Here is an 18,129-nt window from a genome sequence, read left to right as displayed (position 1 = left end):
AGAAGGCTTTTTGCTTTGATTTTGTATCCTACCAACATCACTGTGTTTTTCTTTGATTTTGTGTCCTACCAACATCACTGTGTTTTTCTTTTCTTGTATCTGTAGAACAAGAGAGAAATTAAAATCTCTTTATTTAATGAACTTTAAATAAAAATCTTTCAGTTTGGGAGAATTATTTTAAATAGAAATTTCATTAGATAATGAAATTATTCCCATTATTCATATTGACAAGAGCTATTCTAGTCAAAATTGAGTATGTACCATATACTGTAGTATTAAATACTTGCTGTGATGAAGGCATAACACAGGACCTACTAGGGAAGGAAAAAAAAAAAGCAGAGTCAGAGTCATTGGGACTCTTTTATTATTATTTTATTTATTATGTTATTATTGTATTTTCATTTTTTATTCTTTTATTCTTTCATCCTCCTATCAGTCTTTAATAATGAAGTCTATGGCCCATGTAACTGTCTTGCAAGGACTCTTTGGCTAATTTAGAGTGAATTTAGGTCCTAGTAACATGAATCAAAATTAGGAGTCTCAAATATCTTATGGCAGTAGGGTGGGCCTAAAATTTATACATAACAAGCTTCCAATTAAATGAATACATGAATGAAATTACTTAGATAGTGAGATTTTTAAAAGAAGCAATGAGAGAGTCATGTATCCTATGAAGTACAAAGTAAATAATCTTACTGGCAAAAGAAGTTCCATCTCTCAAGTGTGTATAAAGTGACACCAACATTCTGGAAGCAGGCCTCTTGTGATGGAGGACCACACATCTTCTCTTCTCTACATTTGGCACAAAATAGCTTTGTGGTCTTAAGCAAGTAACTTAGCCTCTCTACACCTCCATTTCCCATCCATAATGGGGATAGCAAAACTGACTTCACAGTAATAGCAAGAGGAATAAATAGGTTAACATGTGAAAAATACCTTCAAGAAAGCCTTGAAATTAAGCACTCTTAATATTAGTTATTTGATCATTTTTATATTAGTGTTACTATTATAACATTTTGTCTATGAGCCTTGGGATTGATTGGGAAAAAATAATATAAAACGATGAAAAAAATGAAAGTTATAATCATCATCTAATCAATTGTAATGGGTATTTAGTAGAGAACTAAATGTGGAGGTGTGAATTATAATTAGATATAAAAATGGAGCTCAGGGACTCTTGTGAGAAGATTCAGAGATGCTGGTCCTCAGATTCACATAGCCTAAAAATAGAAATGGTAGTTCTACATGCACCAATCAGAGCTGGTCAAGAAAATTAGTTTATTTAATTTTCTGACTATAAAAACAATATACAAAAGAGCAGAAGAAAAGAATAACCCATAATTCCTTTCGCCAAAGAAAACCATCACAAAATACTTGTGCATTTCTTTTTTGTTGTTAATGGTTTTGTTTTTCATTTTTTTAATTAAAATTTTAATGTCCTAAAAAAGTAATGTGTGAACCCGAAAACAACAATAAAATTTGAGCGTATAGGAAAAATAGTAAAATTAAAAATTAATACCTTTCCACATATTTCTAATCCCACTTCCCAGAAATATTTTCAACAGTTTATTTTATTGTATTTATTGTTTGTTGTCTTTTTTGGATTTATTAAGTATTCTATATTCATTTTTTTCCAACTTTTACTATCTTAAAAATTAAATATTCTGTTACATTTAGGTGAACATAAATATTTTAACATAAAATAAAGCTTTTTTTTTTTTTTTCCAATAAAGCTGAAGATAATATATCTATCCTTTTCACAAAGAGGACAGTGGCTTGTTTAAATTTCCTCCAAGATATTTCTGGCAATGTCCATGTTTCTACTATTTTTTTACTTTGTTTTTAAACTTCTCCTAATACTTTATCAATGTTTATTTAGATTTATTACATGTTTTTCTGAGATATTTATTAACCGTTTCCTCTTACCACATACCTACATCTTGTGGGTTCATTTCCTGTGTACTGAAGACCATTTGAAGATCATTATAGAAACAGTCTTAAACTCGCTTATAGTTTTTCTTTCTAAAAATTACTTACTCACATTTTAAAATAATAATATGGTTGGTTACAGAACTCCATGATGACCAATAATTTTTTTCTCTACATTTTTTGCATATTTTGTTCATTGCTCTTCTGGAATATAATTTTGCTCATGAGAAGACTGCTCATAGTCTAACTATAACATCTTTGAAGATATATTTGTCTTTCATTCTGGTAGATTTTAAAAATTTCTTTTTGCAATGATGTCTTTGGGTTCATTACAATGTGTGTAGGTGTAGATTTGTTTTAAATTTATATCATTCTGGCCTCTACAAGCTCCTAAATATGTCCAACTTCAATTTTGAAAAATTCTCAGCTACTATATATTTACTTTTATCCCTTTTCCATCTTAATTTTCTCTAAAATGCTCATTATGTATTCGAACCTTCTTCTTCGTCGTCATATTTTATATATTTTTATATCTCTCTTTTTTGTGTTTCACTCTGTGTGATTTCCTGTCATCTGTATTTCATAAATTTATTTTTGTTTTCAGAAGATATTTTTGATTTCTGTGATTTCTATTGCTTATTTTAAAAATTTTCTTATTTTAAAGTTGATTTTTGATTATTCAGTTAGTTTTATTTTTTTAGGGACTAATTACTTCATTATTTGTGTCCGCTGAATCTCCCTCATGGTGGTTTATTCCTTTTGATGTTTATGATGTCCTTTTATGACAGATTCACCTTCAGCAGATGTTGATTCCCATGAGAGACCAACATTATGACACTTGAATATGCTTCTCTACAGCATTGTTTCATTTTTGCCTCTGGATTTGTTCCATAATTTCCCCCATTTTGTACTTAGCTTCTATGTTAATTTTTGACCTGAAATTACCTAAGATGCAGATAGAATAAATTTAGGCTCTACAACCAAACTTGGCAAAAACTTGATTTTCAGCCTATCGCTGGAAGAACTTTTCTTTCCAGCAGATAAGCAGAATCTTTTAAAATCCCCTGTTTTGTGGAGGGTCCTCTTTTCCTTGGTTTATTCCAGCTAACTTTGAGTTTCCTCCTCATTTTGCATCCTCACCAATCCAACTTTGAGTTTCCTCTTCATTTTGGATCCCTGACAATTTATCTTTCTTGTTTACAACCTTAATTATGCATCTTTTAAAGGGTTTCTTGTGTAGCATTCTATGTGTCTATGGTAAAAATGATACCTTTCTGCATCATATTGCATAGTGTCATATACTGCCATGTTGACTACAGTTTTCCTCATCTGCTTTCCATCAAAAAGGAGGTCATCAAACTTTCTGGTTGGCTAGTACTTTATTTTTTTTCTGGTATTCTTACAATTTCATGTATTTCCTGTGGTGTGTTTTCTATCAGTTTAGTGGTGCTTTAGGGTCCATTCCAACATCTTGAGCCACAAGTTAATTATGGGTTTAAAATAAGATTTTTCACGGAAATAAAAAATGTCTTTCCATATTTTTTTAGTTATGCATTAGATATTTACATGTCTTTTTATTAATTCCTCAAACATTAATTTAATTTACGAAAGTGCTGATTTAGTTCATTCGATGAGACAGTATGCTGGGAAACACTGTAGATGTGGTTAGAAAAGCTGGCCAAGTGGTGTTGTGTACATATTCTCTAGGAGTGGTAGCTATATCAATTCCTTATGTTTAATGGTGTACAAATTCTTAAAATGTAGAGGAAATTATTCAAAATGTTTGTCAGCACAGTAATTCCTAATAACACAGTCAAGCTGAGTACTAAACAGACCATTCTTCCTTTAGATGACTTCTGTTGATGAAAAGTGAGAATTTTGAATGGATTTTTTATAAGTGTTCTTTTAACCGTGGAAGGAGAAACTGAAATAAGACATTTTGTAGAGTTCCTAGTAATTTATCACCCTTGTATGTAAGAGGCCAATTATGGACATTTTATTTTCAATGCTTTTATTTGTCCATTTTTTCAAAGTTTAATTGATCTGGCTTCTCTTAACATTTGTATGATAAAGGGGCTGTGTAAGGAAACTTTTGTAGTATCTTTGTAAATATCAGGAGTATAATATATTTGTTGGAATAGAGCTCTTAGCAAGAGAACATAATTTTCCTCTCTAGCACCTGTCAAAGTCCTCCAATCAGTAAACAGCAATAAATGAAAGAGAAGGTCAGAAATCAGACATGCTCCTAATTTTCTATCAGCTGATATAAAAGTAAATTAAAGAAAGTCCTTAAAATTTTGTTGATGAAAAGGTTACAATTACTCAAGTGTTGATAGAAGGAATTTTTTTTTTTTGAAGCATAACATGAAGATATTTTCTGGGTATTTAATGTTAGTCAGCAAATTCTTAAACATGTGTAATTGTGAATCTGTGGTGCTAACAGATAAGCTAATTCTGACATTCCTATTTATAAGTTAACACAAAAGTGTGTATTCAAGGATTCTTTTAAAATTAGCATAGTGTATTATAATATATGTGTTTTTCAGAGGTACCTACTTTATTTTAAGTTGATATTTTGTGCAAACTGTGTCTGCATGATTTGTAGACAGGAGAATGAGGCCTTTATCTGCATCTTCCTGTCAAGATATATAGGGCACTTTGGTGTGGAAATCGTTCTGTTTGCTGACTTCATTCTAGTTCCATCCTTTGTCATAAGTTGTCAGAATAATTATTCAGTGACAGAAATAACTTTATTATAGGAAAAGAGAGACTGGAATTTAAGAGAAAAATCACCTTTTTGCCATGTGTAGTTCAACATAGAAAGCCAGATGTAAGTTTTCAATACCTTTACACAGTACACACATCCATTATCTGCACAATATTGAGACAATTCCTTTTACCATTAGTGGCTTCTTTACTTAATAGGTAAAGGTTGTTTTTCACAAAGAAGCATGGAACAACAACAACAATTTCAGCCACTGAAATTTCAAGATTCATAAATATATCTTTGGATGTCCTAAAATACTTTTTTTCCATTCTCAGAGTTTTAGCCCCTGGATATTATTTCTTTTAGGTTTTCATTTGTACATGAAATCACCTCAGTTTATCCAAAACTTCTGGTTAATTTAGATAAATAACTTAACGTACCTACTTACCTATAGTAATATTATAATTAAAATGTACTACTAATAAAGCCATAATAAAAGTAATTTTAAAGTTTAATTAAGTAACATTTCAGAGCACCAGAATTTGTTAATTTCATCTTTATAGATGATTGAAAAGTGTGGTACATAGTGTTAGTTACCACTCTTGTCATAAACACAGTTTTAAAGGGTTTTTTTTTTTTAGCTTTTTTTTTTTAAACACCTGATATTCACAGAAGTTTGAGTCATATATTTTGACTTGTTCTATTCACTGTGGTTGTGCTCTTTCCCAGAGTCTAAGTTCTTAAAAGCTTGGACCCTGACTGATTCCTCTTTGTATATCCAGTGCCTGTTCATCGTAGACAGTGCTGTTCACTAATATCTTAATTCCACAAATATTGCCTGAATACTTACTCTGTGATTGATGCCATTCCAGGCATGGGGGTGTTTAACTCTTAATAAGATAGAGAAGACTTCTGCTATTGTGAAGTTAAAATGTTAATATGTGTTCTTGAACTCAGTTAAGCATTCATCTCTACCAGTTGGGTGGCTAACATTGTTAATTTTATATCTTATTTGAGAAATGAGCATTAGAAGTTTATAAATTATCTAATTCCAACATATTTTTTTAAATAAAATACTGTGATATTGTGAGAAATACCAAAAGGACTACATTAAAAAGGATATGTATTTGCTTGGAATAATAATTGTCCCTCAGTTGTGATAATGATATATTCTTGGTTATGCAAAGGACTCATAATCTGCCTAAAAAGAGTAGATTAGCAAAAAGTAGCATTGCATATTATATAAATGTTCACATAATTGTCTAATGACATATCCTATCTCCCTTACCTAAATGTCATTCATTTTCATCAAGTAAGGAGTACTTATGACTTACTGAGATGATGAAATCTGTTCAAAATTTGCAAACTACATTAAATTTTTAAGTAACTTTGGAAAATTATATAGCAAGTAAAGAAAAGACAAACATTATTTATTTATTTTTAATTATTTTTATTGAAGTAGAATTAACAGTGTTATATTGGTTTCAGGTGTACAACATATTGATTTAGTAATTACATTACTCAGTGCTCATCACAATAAGTATAGTCACCATCTGTCACCATACAATGTCATTACAATATTATTGACTATATTCTCTAAGCTGTCCTTTTCATCTCTGTGACTATGTTGTTTTATAACTGGAAGTTTGTCCTTCTTAATCCCTTTTATCTACTTCACCCATCCCCCTACCCATCTCCCCTCCAGCAACTGCCAGATTGTTCTCTGTATTCAAAAGTTTGTTTTGTGGTTTGTTCTTTGTTCATTTGTTTTTTAGATTCCACATACAAGTGAAATCCTCTAGTATGTATATTTCTCTAAAATTACTTCACTTAGCATAATACCCTCTAGGTCCATCTATGCTGTCACAAAAGGCAAGATCAGATTTTTTTTTTTATGACTGTGTAATATTTCAAAGTGTGTGTGTACCCAATAGTGGAACTAACTAGATCAAGAATATCATTTATTTTAAATTTTTTTTCAGATTATGAAGTTATATGCCTTTATTATGCAAAATTTGGAAAATGCAGAAAAATTACTGATTATTATGTCACTCAAGATATGGCATGTTTTCAGTCATCTCTGTGTGTGTGTGAAATACAACCTTGAAGTGAATCTGTATGCTCTGTTTTATAACTTGTTCTTGTTAATTAACACACTGTGAGCATTTTCAAATATCGTAAATATTCTCTGAAATCTGAGGGATATTCACCAGATGGGTGTGCCATAAATTTTCTCAAACCAATAATATATCATCAGATACTTAGTTCTTTAGAATTATTTACTACTCATGAAAATGTTATGATGCCTACCTATATCCTTGTACCTGAATATTTTACATATATCTCTGATTACTTTTAAAAAATAAATCCATAGTATTAAAGTTTCAGAGTTAAATAGTATGTATTATTTTAAAGATGACAGTGTGTATATTACTAAATTATCCTCTGGGAAAAGAATTCCATCTGTACTTCCAAGCAACTAAATTCCCATTGCCACATACTTGTAAACAGGACATGTGTATATTGTGAGTACTCTCCAAGTGAATTGGCAAAACAAACACACAAAGTCTATTCCAATATTACTGTAAATCACCCTTTTTCCACAAATATGGTCTGAGTATTTCATGAGTGTTCAGACCATTTGTATCTGCTCCTTTATTAAGGTTAGCCCTTATCCTTTGTCCATTTTTCCACTGGTATTGTACATTTTTTCTTTTGGCTCAAGAAGTTCATCATATATCGAGAAGATCACACTTATTTTTCACATATTTGAAACTTTTTTCTACGTTTATAATATAATTGCATTGTAGGCATGAAACCTTGTAAAATGTGTTAAATAATATCTGAACCTCGGTTTCTATGTGTATATAGTAGCCTGGCTTCCACAAAGTCAAAGAACTACATGAAAATTGAATGAGTTAATGTTTCCAAATATGTTTTTATAACTATAAGTGATATACAACTACTGATATACAATTACTGTTGTCAGTCTTATTAAATTAAATAAATATTTAACATGGAATGTGTATCAAGTCATAAAAGTCTAAATGAATAAATTTGAAGTTAACTAAGGAGAGGAACTATATTTTCAACTTTATAGTTACAACACCTCACACAGTGTCTGGCATGTGGTGGGTACTCAACAAATGCTTGCTCTAATGAATGTAGATTCTAAATATACTAGAGAAACATTAAATTAAATATACTGTGCTTATTCCAAATATGCTGTTACAGTGTCATCTAAATCTAATGGTGTCAAAAATAAGACATATTAAAATGATAATTAATGTTAAATTTATGTCTCTGCCCTTGGCAACCACTATAATCTAGTCCATGATGAAGCAATCAGAAAATATAAGTAGTTATTTATTATATAACTACAAATTGTATTTGACCCATCTTTGGAATTGATGTATACTTGGGCTTTCAGGGATTTGGCCTATTAGAGCAATTCAGAAGTGCTTATAGGTAATAGGAAATAGTTTGAGGGTAAAACCTGTAATTGTAAATAACTCGGGATCTGGCAACAATTTATAAATTTACAGAGAGACAGACTATATATGTGAGGTGTGTGATAATTTCTTTTTCAGATAGCTCAAAAAATGTGAGATTCATAATTGGCTTCTCCAGATGCTCAGAAGAACTTCTTATTTTTGTGTTACCCTGCATTTAACTTAGTATAATTTATTATGTTCATATATGATGCTATTTTATTTTGGAGAAAAATAATGAGATATTTGGCTCTGCCAAACAATATTTTAGGAATAAATTTTTGTTTGATTTAGGCCCAAATATATTCACTTGTTTGGTGTATTTAATAATAAGATAAAAGCCATTAAATAAACTTGTTTTATTTCTGTTTAGAATCATGACATTTATAAATCAGTTTATGCTGCAGTAAAAAATAACCTCTAAATCTTTATTTTCTTTCTTTCTTTTTTTTTTTTTTAACAAGAGCTCTTGCTCATTTTACTCAATGACTTATATTCAGGAGATGTCAATATAATCCACTTTAAGCAGAGACAGCACAGACAACAAATACAAAATCAAATATTATTGTATGCATGTTACCAAGTGCTCTTTTTACACATTGGTTTTTAATTTTCCAGCTTACTTTATATATAATTGACATATAACATTTTATTTTAAGTTGTACAACATAATAATTTGATATATGTGTATTTTGCAAAACGATTACCATAATAAAGTTAGTGAACACATCCATCACCTCACATAATCACATTTTTTCCTCTTTTTTTATAGTGAGGACTTCAAAGATCTGCTCTTTTGGCAATTTTCATATATTCAACACAGTACTGTTAACTGTAATCACCACGTAGAGCATTACATCCCCAGAACTCGTTTATCTTATAAGTGAGAGCTGGTCCCTTTTGAGTACTTTCCCTCATATCCCCCACCTCCACACTCACACCCTTCCTGGCACTGCTCATTTGCTCTCTGTTTCTGTGAGTTGGTTTTTTAATTCCATGAGTGGGATTATACAGTATTTGTCTTTCCTTCTCTGTTTTAATTCACTTAGTATAACGCCCTCAAAGTTCATTCATATTGTCACAAATGGCAGAATTTCTTTCTTTTTCATGGCTGGAAAATATTCCCATGTTTGTGTGTGTGGTCTGTGTGTGTGTGTGTGTGTGTTTATACACATACCACATTTTCTTTATACAATAACCCACTGATGGACATAGATTGTTTCCGTGTCTTGGCTATCATAAATAATGCTACAGTGAATATTGGGAAATAGATACCTCTTTAAGACAGTGATTTAACTTCCTTCAGATATATACTCAAAAGTGGAATGGCTGGATCATATGGAAGTCCTGTTTTTAGAACTTTTTTGAGGAATCTTCGTGTAGTTTTCCATAGTGACTGTACCAGTATACAATCCCACCAACAGTGTACAAGGGAAGCAACCCCTAAATCTTGGGAGTTTGAATCCACATAGATTTTTCAGTGTGCATCTCTAAGGAAACTATCCTCCAAGAGGAAGTTCAGTGTTAAATTTCATATAAATATGTTCTTCCACAATTACAGAAAAGAGAATTCTAGGGTCTTGCAGTGGTAGTTAAATGCTTCCACCCAGAGGTGATACATACTACTTGAATTCACATTTAATTGGCTGAAGCAAATCACTCGGGGGAATGAAGAACTGAAATTGCTTACATACTTGAAAAAAGGAGAGAAACATTGGGGCAGCAATACTTCCCACTTTGAATTTGCTAACAAGAAATTCTCTGCCTGGCCCTTTTGCTCACTAACTTCAGTTGTGCTAAGCAATCTCACTCAATACCTCAGGTAACCTTTTTGTTTTGTTTTATTGAGATGTATTTTTACTCTTTGTACATATTGAGGAATGAATATAGTTTATGATCAACCTTTCTTTGTCTGTTACGCACTAATCAGCCACTGCATTCATTGCATTTTCACTCATTGATTCATTCAGTCAGTAACTGTTTATCTGGATCATCTATCCACCATGTCCAAGACTTTGTTTGGAGTATCATGGCTTAGAGAATCATGCCGTGTACTCTGAATCATAGAGCATTTCAGGGAAATATATTTGAATTAAATCATCACATAAAATATCGCCTGTGCTAACTTTCCAGAAGAACAGCTACATGGTGCTGTAAGAACCTAAATTGATAAATAAAGAAAGCCAGCAAAGACTTGCATGGGAGAGTGTTGACTAGATGTTGACTAGGTGGATGTCAGGGGAAGGTGTTCATGTAGAAGGAAGAGCAGATGAGTGGAGGAGGCATGGCAGGGAGGAGAGACAGAAAAATGTGGGGTTGAGGTCCAGGTGGATCAGAGGTCCAGGTGCCAGAGGAAGCTAGAGAAGTGAACTAGAAACTAACCAAGAGGTTTTGTAGCTCATGTAAAGACTTTGAATGTTCTTCCTAAGAAAATAGAGGAACTATTGAAAACTTTAGAGAGTAAAGTACTCTCATTAGATTTAGATATTGAAATAATCGTCCTGTCTACAATGTGAGAAACTTCATCTTTCATTATTCAAATATTTGGCATCAGGTAGATATGGAAGTCAAGGAGGAATGGCATAGGCAAGGGAAAGAATAGCCACCTATCTAGAGTTTTTTTCTCCTTTGGCAAAAAGCAAACCTTGTTTTGAATTTCACAAATTCTGAAATTTGGTTGTTTGTTCCACATATTAACTTTTTCACACAATAGTCAATTATAACATTTGGGGGAAAAAAGGAAAAGAACAGTTTACTAATTTTTAAACTTTTCTTTTTCTCAGTAGGCTCCACACCCAGCATGTAGCCCAGTGTGGGGCCCAAACTCACAACCCTGAGATCAAGACCTGAGCTGAGATCAAGAGTCAGATGCCCAATTGACTGAGCCACCCAGGCATTCCAAGTTTACTAATTTTTTAAGTATAGGTCCAAAGTGGGAAGTTCATAGAATATATAAAATAACAATATGGAAAAATGAAATCATAAATAATACATCATCTGAAAATTACTCCAGAATATTGCCCTAAACCTTTATGTTTCAAGGATAGCAGTAGTTGTAATATTTTCATTCTAAGCTAAAATTTTATTAACATTTCCCTGACATGTAAGATTCTCATAGTGGTAGATAGTCTTTGAGGATGGTCACCATGTATGGATATGCCATCCCTCCTTTTAAGAAGTGGTGTGTGTTTTCTTCCCCTTGACTTTGCTTTGAACTCATGACTTACTCTGACCAAAAGTGGAAGTGAAACTATCCCTTGAGAGACCAGACAGTTTCCACTTGTATCTGAACATGGTGCTGTACGAAGTCATGGTATCTGCTGGAAAGAGCAATTGATAGAATCCTTAAATGATGAAATACCAAACATGGAGAGAGGCTGTTTGGGAGAAAAACATGGGTTCCCCAGCTAAGAATCTGTGCCAAGGCTTAGAGAGCTTTTCTTGGATCTTCCAGCCTAGTTGCTGTGTCAGTGAGTCCAGGTAACACTACATAGATCCAAAGAACTAGCTAATGAACCCACAGAATTTTGAGAAATAATGACAGTTTTTGAGGTGGTGTTTTATGGAGCATTAAGTAAGTAAAACAGAATCACTTAGTTAATTTTTACCTGGAAAATAAAGTGCTATGGAGTATCTTCAAGTTTCCTATTTTGTACATTGCAGACCCCTAATTTATACATCCTTATTAAAGACATGCCAAGAGTTGGGGCACGTGGGTGGCTCAGTCAGTTAAGTGCCTGCCTTTGGCTCAGGTCATGATCTCTAGGTCTTGGATCGAGCCCCATGTCAGGCTCCCTGCTCAGCAGGGAGTCTGTCTCTCTCTCTCTTTTCTCTCTCTCTCTACCCTTTAGCCTCTCCTCCCTGTTAGTTCTCTCTCTCTCTCTCTCTCTCTCTCAGATCTCAAGGAAATAAATAAAATCTTTAAAAATATGCCAAGAGTTCCATGGCATAAATTCGGCTCTGAAAGCTGTATGTGGTTAATTTTGAACTTTCAAATCTTTAAAATTATAAACTACTATATCAGACCAGGGAAATGAAAAAATTATATGTGCAGAGTTGGTTAGAACTTGAACCAAGACCAAAATACAAGATATGTATGCTGTTTTTGGCCTTTGAGGTGGGTTGGGAGGAAGAAGAGTAAAGCAGTTTCATAGATACCCATATACTTAGGTCAAGAATATGGAGAACTTATTTTTTTCATTCTTGAAAACCTTTATAATTTTCTTAAGTGATTTCTTTAATACACTGTGGACTTGAGTGTTATTTTTATATCAGGTTATAAATATTGTTGGTTAGAAGTCTGTCTAATGAACATCATAGATTTCTCTGGGCTCATAGAGCAATTTAGAGGTAAAAATATAACTAAAAAATTCATATTTTTAAGCATAATTTTATTGTTACATTGCATGTTACCATGTGGATTTTTGTTTTGTAGCATGATTATTTTGTTTTGCTAATATACATCATTGTGGTCACTAATGATGATAATAATAAAACTACACTGATTTCCTCAAGTGTTATCTTATTAGTAGGTAAGAGAACTCAGTTGACCTGGTTAATAAACAGGTACTTTACAGATGAAAGCTAGAGAAATGACTATCATATATCTTTGTTGTTTTAAAATTATACTCATGGCATTTCTATTTCCCTAAAAGTTCCATTGTTCGTTTGAAAACTAAACGTTAAATTGATTTGATTCTCTATATAATTATGATGTGACTGCATATTTATTCATACCAAATTGAAGAACATTCACTTGCAGTTGCCATTCATGTAGATGTCAAAAATGCCACTTTTTATTGTGTATATTGTGAGAGGGCAAAATAAATAACCTTTCCTGCTTAAAATTAGATTGCTTTTTAAATATGTCATTAATCATATTTTAGACTTTAAAAGATCAAAATGAAATGGCCCAGAATTTTAAATTTTCCGTAGTGATAAACACTGAGTAGTTTAGTAATGTTTGACCATGCTCCAGGTGTGTTGGTGAGTGAAGATGGTGCACTTCTCTGTTCTATAGTCTTTCAGTTTTTATGTTAGGTGCTAATGTGTATAATTAGCCTGATTTCAGAGTTGTGACCCTTAAGGCAGAGAAGTATTTATAAGAGTTGTGGTCTAGCGGCGTGTGAATAATATGAAATGGATATGGAATTAATTGAGCTGTAAAGAGTTTGCTGAACAAAGTTAGCTGCAACCTGGGTCAGGAGTTGCAAAATTGAATCACAAGAAGCTATTTAAGAGTAACTAGGACCGGGGCACCTGGGTGGCGCAGTCGTTAAGCGTCTGCCTTCGGTTCAGGGTGTGATCCCGGCATTCTGGGATCGAGTCCCACATCAGGCTCCTCTGCTAGGAGCCTGCTTCTTCCTCTCCCACTCCCCCTGCTTGTGTTCCGTCTCTCGCTGGCTGTCTCTCTCTGTCAAATACATAAATAAAATCTTAAAAAAAAAAAAAAAAGAGTAACTAGGACCCACATAAATCCACCTTCATCTGAATGGTTTAGACTTGAAGTCTCCAGTTGTTATGGTAGATATAATTAAGGTTCAGTGTGTCTGTGTGAGTGTTATGCAGAAAATCACCTGAGACATAGTTAGCTCCCAGTACCTACATTTTGTCTTCAAATTTCTGCTCCCCCCCAAAAAAGTTTTAATCCATTTGATGTGGTAAAACTCCTTAGAGGATAAAAGTCTTTCTGTACGGGAAGTTTTAGAATAAAATATAGACAATGGCATAAATAAAACCCATAGTATTCATACCTTTGAGTTAAATTTAGGATTTAAGTTTTAGAATTAAGTCTGTGCTAATTAAAACCATTTCTGTGTGTGTGTATAAAATGCTGGTAATATTTTAAACTCTGAAGGAGCCTCTGCCCAGTTAGACTTTGTAATTAAATAACTGACTGAAAACCTAACAGTTTAAATAAAAAAATATTTTTAAAATTACTAATTTTTATTTTAAAAAGTCTGGAAATATTTAGAAGCTAAGATTTACTATTTTATGAGGGTAATATACAAGACTTAAATACTTAGAAGTATTCTTCTTGTTAAAGTCCTGAAGTTGATTGGTCAGGCATTTAAAACACTCAGGAAAACAGATTATTTCAATTTTATAAATAATATTCAAAATATTAAAGAAATTGTAATAAACTAAGTTGTCAGTGAGCCTGATTGTTTATATTTCATCTACTCAACTTGAAATAATTGAATATTAATCATGGCAAAAGTGAAGTTTTTTCTTATTTTACTGACATTATAAAAAGCATAGCCATATAAATTAAGCTTAACATTTTAAGAAGAAAACAGCATTACATGAAACTCAAGTAAAGTAGACATTAATTTACAGTCCTCACTGAGCACTGAGACCCTGAGTTCTATGGAGGTAAAGAGACTTGTTCAAGACTACAGAGCAGGCACTGAGACTCAGATTTTAATATGCAAATCCAGTGGCTGTGGTTTCCATATTCATTCTCAAAAAAAAGTTAGCTTTTTGTAGATGTGGACAAAAATTTTAGAGTAAAATATTGTAATGTCCTGAAACAATCTGTAATCTTTTATTGTTAATTTTCTTATTTAAAACCTACCAAAGCCAAAAGAAAGTAAACTTACAGTACATTAAAAGAAGTCATAATACTGTACGTAAGATATTATCTGACGTCGTTTTCCTCTTCCCAGTTAGAAAAGTAGTTTATCTTCTTGGATATGATTTTCAACTCTTAACAGAACCAGCAGTTCTGCTGCTGTTGACTTTTTAAAACACATAACTATTTTGAGTCTCTATTCACATTATATTCTTATTTAGAATGCATAATAATTCATTTTACATTACTTATTGCCTCTTGAACAGATTTGAAAAGAAGATCTGAGTAATATCTACAAAAATGGTATCTTTTTTTATTCTCTTCCTTTTACCAATTTTGATGATGATCCTGTGATATAAATCTAAACGGAAAGCAAATAGACCGATATTTCCTTTCATATGTACACACAAGCTTTGTATTTGTATACAGCTGTATCAACTTTTTGACAAAGGAACTACAGATTCAAAAATTGTAAATGCCTCTTCCCACTCTTCCTTTTTATTATAATTTTTTATATGTTAAATTATTTTCATAGATTTCTTCTCCACACAGGTCCTTTACAGTTATTTTCAAGGGTAGGTCAATCTTAAACTACCTATGGGTGGTATTTTAATATTGTCATATTACATTTGAGCACTTATATTTAGCTGTTATGTCACCCATGGATATTTTACATGGCCAAAAACGTACCAGACCAGTGTCCTTCTTCAGGAAAAGTGCTTTATGTTCTCTACATCTGATATTTACATCAGAGGCATTCAAAAAGCAATGAACAGAGACTTATGAAAAGAGATGGGAAAATCATCTTTTTAAATATTAATGTCAGAAAAGCAGAATTGCTTTTTGATTTAGAATATGTAAATATTCGCTTTTATTAAAAGTTTGACTTTAAAACATATACAACTCTGCTCAACAATAGAAGAACCTTTTTTTTTTTAATTGAAAAAAACACATAAAGCAGGTATACTATCATGGGGAAAGTAGGTACTTTCTATATCATTGTCAAAAAACAAAAATTGCTTCTTGATTTAGGATCCCATAAACTCATATAGAGGTGTGAATGGATGGAAGAAATCAATACCATCCACTGTTTCTTGGAGGGTGGACTGTGCACACATTCCAGCTTCTGAACATTTCTAAAATAGTTTCTCTCAAAGATGGCAAATATGGGAAAAATAAATTCCTTTTATAGATGAATCCTGCAGTAAGGTGACATGTCTTGTGAAGACTCCGCTAAGATTTTCACTTAATATTCAGCAGCCCTGAGGATTTCTCTATCTTCTACTCTAAATCAGTACTTTAGGAAAGAATGATGAGCAGGTTGACAGGACTGTCAGGTTTGTGACTGAAATGAAGCCAGCATTGTGAGTGATGTGAATATAAGGCCTCCTGGTCCTGACCCAAACCTACACTTGATTTTATGACCTCTGCTTTGTCCTTCAGTCGCGAGAAGATCTGAGATTCTTAGTGTAGAGATAGAATCCGTCTTTCCTTTTTGGTCCAAATGAAGAGGGAGTTGTGAAGAATTCACGTTGGCAGTCATGCACATCTAGATTTGAATACTAGTCAGGGGAGCCACTTACGAGCTGGTTGAACTGGGACGTAAATTTTGACTCTTCTAGCCTCACCAGTACTCTTACTTGTAAAACTGGGTAATAATAATAGCTCTATCTCTTATGGTTGTTTGGAGGATTAATTGGTATTAATGAATCTAAAGGTTTAGCACAGTGCCTGACATACAGTAATTAGTATGTTTCAAGTGGTATGGTTTCATTAGATTAATTATGAATTAAAAAAAATGTTGTAGATGGTATAAAGAAAGTCGTAGCTCACAGAGGACATATAGGGATGCCATACAGTATTTGACTCATCTCTCTTGCAAATGTGTGATACTCAGCTCAAATTAGTAATGGTAACAAGACTAGCTGCCCACATTATATAGTCACAGGTACTTTCCCAAGTTCTTTACATAGACTAACATTTATTTTCATAAAAACCCTAAGAGATAAGTGATATCATTCCACATTTTACAGATAAGTAAAATGAGACCCAGAGGGGTAAAAGAAATTATTCAGTGTCAAACAACCATTAAACACTGGAGCCAGAATTCAAAACCAGACAGTCTTTTGCCAAAATCGATGGGTTTTACCACCATACTCTACATTCCTAAACTGAAAACCAAGACATCCCAGTGCACCTCAGTGAACTCAGAGAGGCATTGTGGGGAAGAATTAAAATGTTTCAGAGAAACACCCCTGATGTTCAACATCTGTCAGTTACTGCATGGACTACTACTTTGAGGTTTCTTTCAACATTATATGGTACTACTTTCCTTTCAATATCATATCTTTGTTGAAGCTGGGTTTCTAGCAGTTGTTTTGGTAAGAAGCAAATGTGGCATGACAGTCAGTATAGAACAGGAAATTACACAGAGCACCTTTATTCCAAGGTTTGAGAAGTCGTGTTTTATCTAATAGGAGTACGTTTGCCGTAAGTAAAACTGGTTGCTTATGAATGGAATAGAAGTATTATTTTTCATCCATTATATACATATTATGATTTTTGAACAGCCTCCTAAGTTGTTAGAACATAAATTGTTGGAACCAAACTACTTTATAAATGAATTGTTAGATTTTTTTTTTTTTTTTGGCCTAGGGATGCCATAAGAAAATTACTGAGACAATAAGAGCAGCATGATCAGAAAAAGTTGCAGAACCTCTGCACTGCATTGTTCAGCGAGCACCTTAAGGAGAACTCTATTTGAAATTTAGGTATCAGTTCAATCAAACCTTAATGCACGTATAATTTCTCAGGTACTTAGGAATTCCTTTCTCAAGGAGCTCATAGTAAAATTGGGAAAACAGACACAAAGGTTCATAGGAGAGTGTGGTGTTAAGTGTTAGAAGGCCAGATCCTCCCAGGCAGGTCACATCAAGATTTAGAGTGACCATGACATTGAGAAATAGGAGGAAATTTCATTGGGTAGAAAAGCAACCATAAGAAGAGATAAATGAACAAGAGAAATCAAAATGTACAGCATTTATAGAATAATGAGTACAGTAATAATGGAGCATTTACTAGTTACACTATCACTTATTAAATACTTGTTAGTTCCCAGGCAATACTTTTGGTATGGCGTTGTGAAGATGAAAGTCGGAGTGCCTTTCCTCAGGCTCTGATATCTCTTGGGGTTCTTGACAAGAAAACTGAGTTCAAGTGAGTGGTAGAGATGAGATTAGAAGGGAAGGATGGGGTGGAAGTAATATATTGCTTTTAACTTCTGAAGAGGCAAGGAATGTTTAGAATAATAAATAGAGGGTCTAATTACTTTGGATTAACTAGTAACCAGATGCATTCACAAATATTGATATTATTCAAATTAGCTTCATCTTACTAAAAAAAGATGCCAAATTTTTTTACTCTCCTGC

The sequence above is a fragment of the Ursus maritimus genome, unplaced genomic scaffold (assembly GCF_017311325.1).
Source record: "Ursus maritimus isolate PB19 unplaced genomic scaffold, ASM1731132v1 scaffold_14, whole genome shotgun sequence".
Lineage (NCBI taxonomy): Eukaryota > Metazoa > Chordata > Mammalia > Carnivora > Ursidae > Ursus > Ursus maritimus.
The sequence above is the reverse complement of the archived record's forward strand: the minus strand, read 5'-3'. Positions refer to the sequence as shown.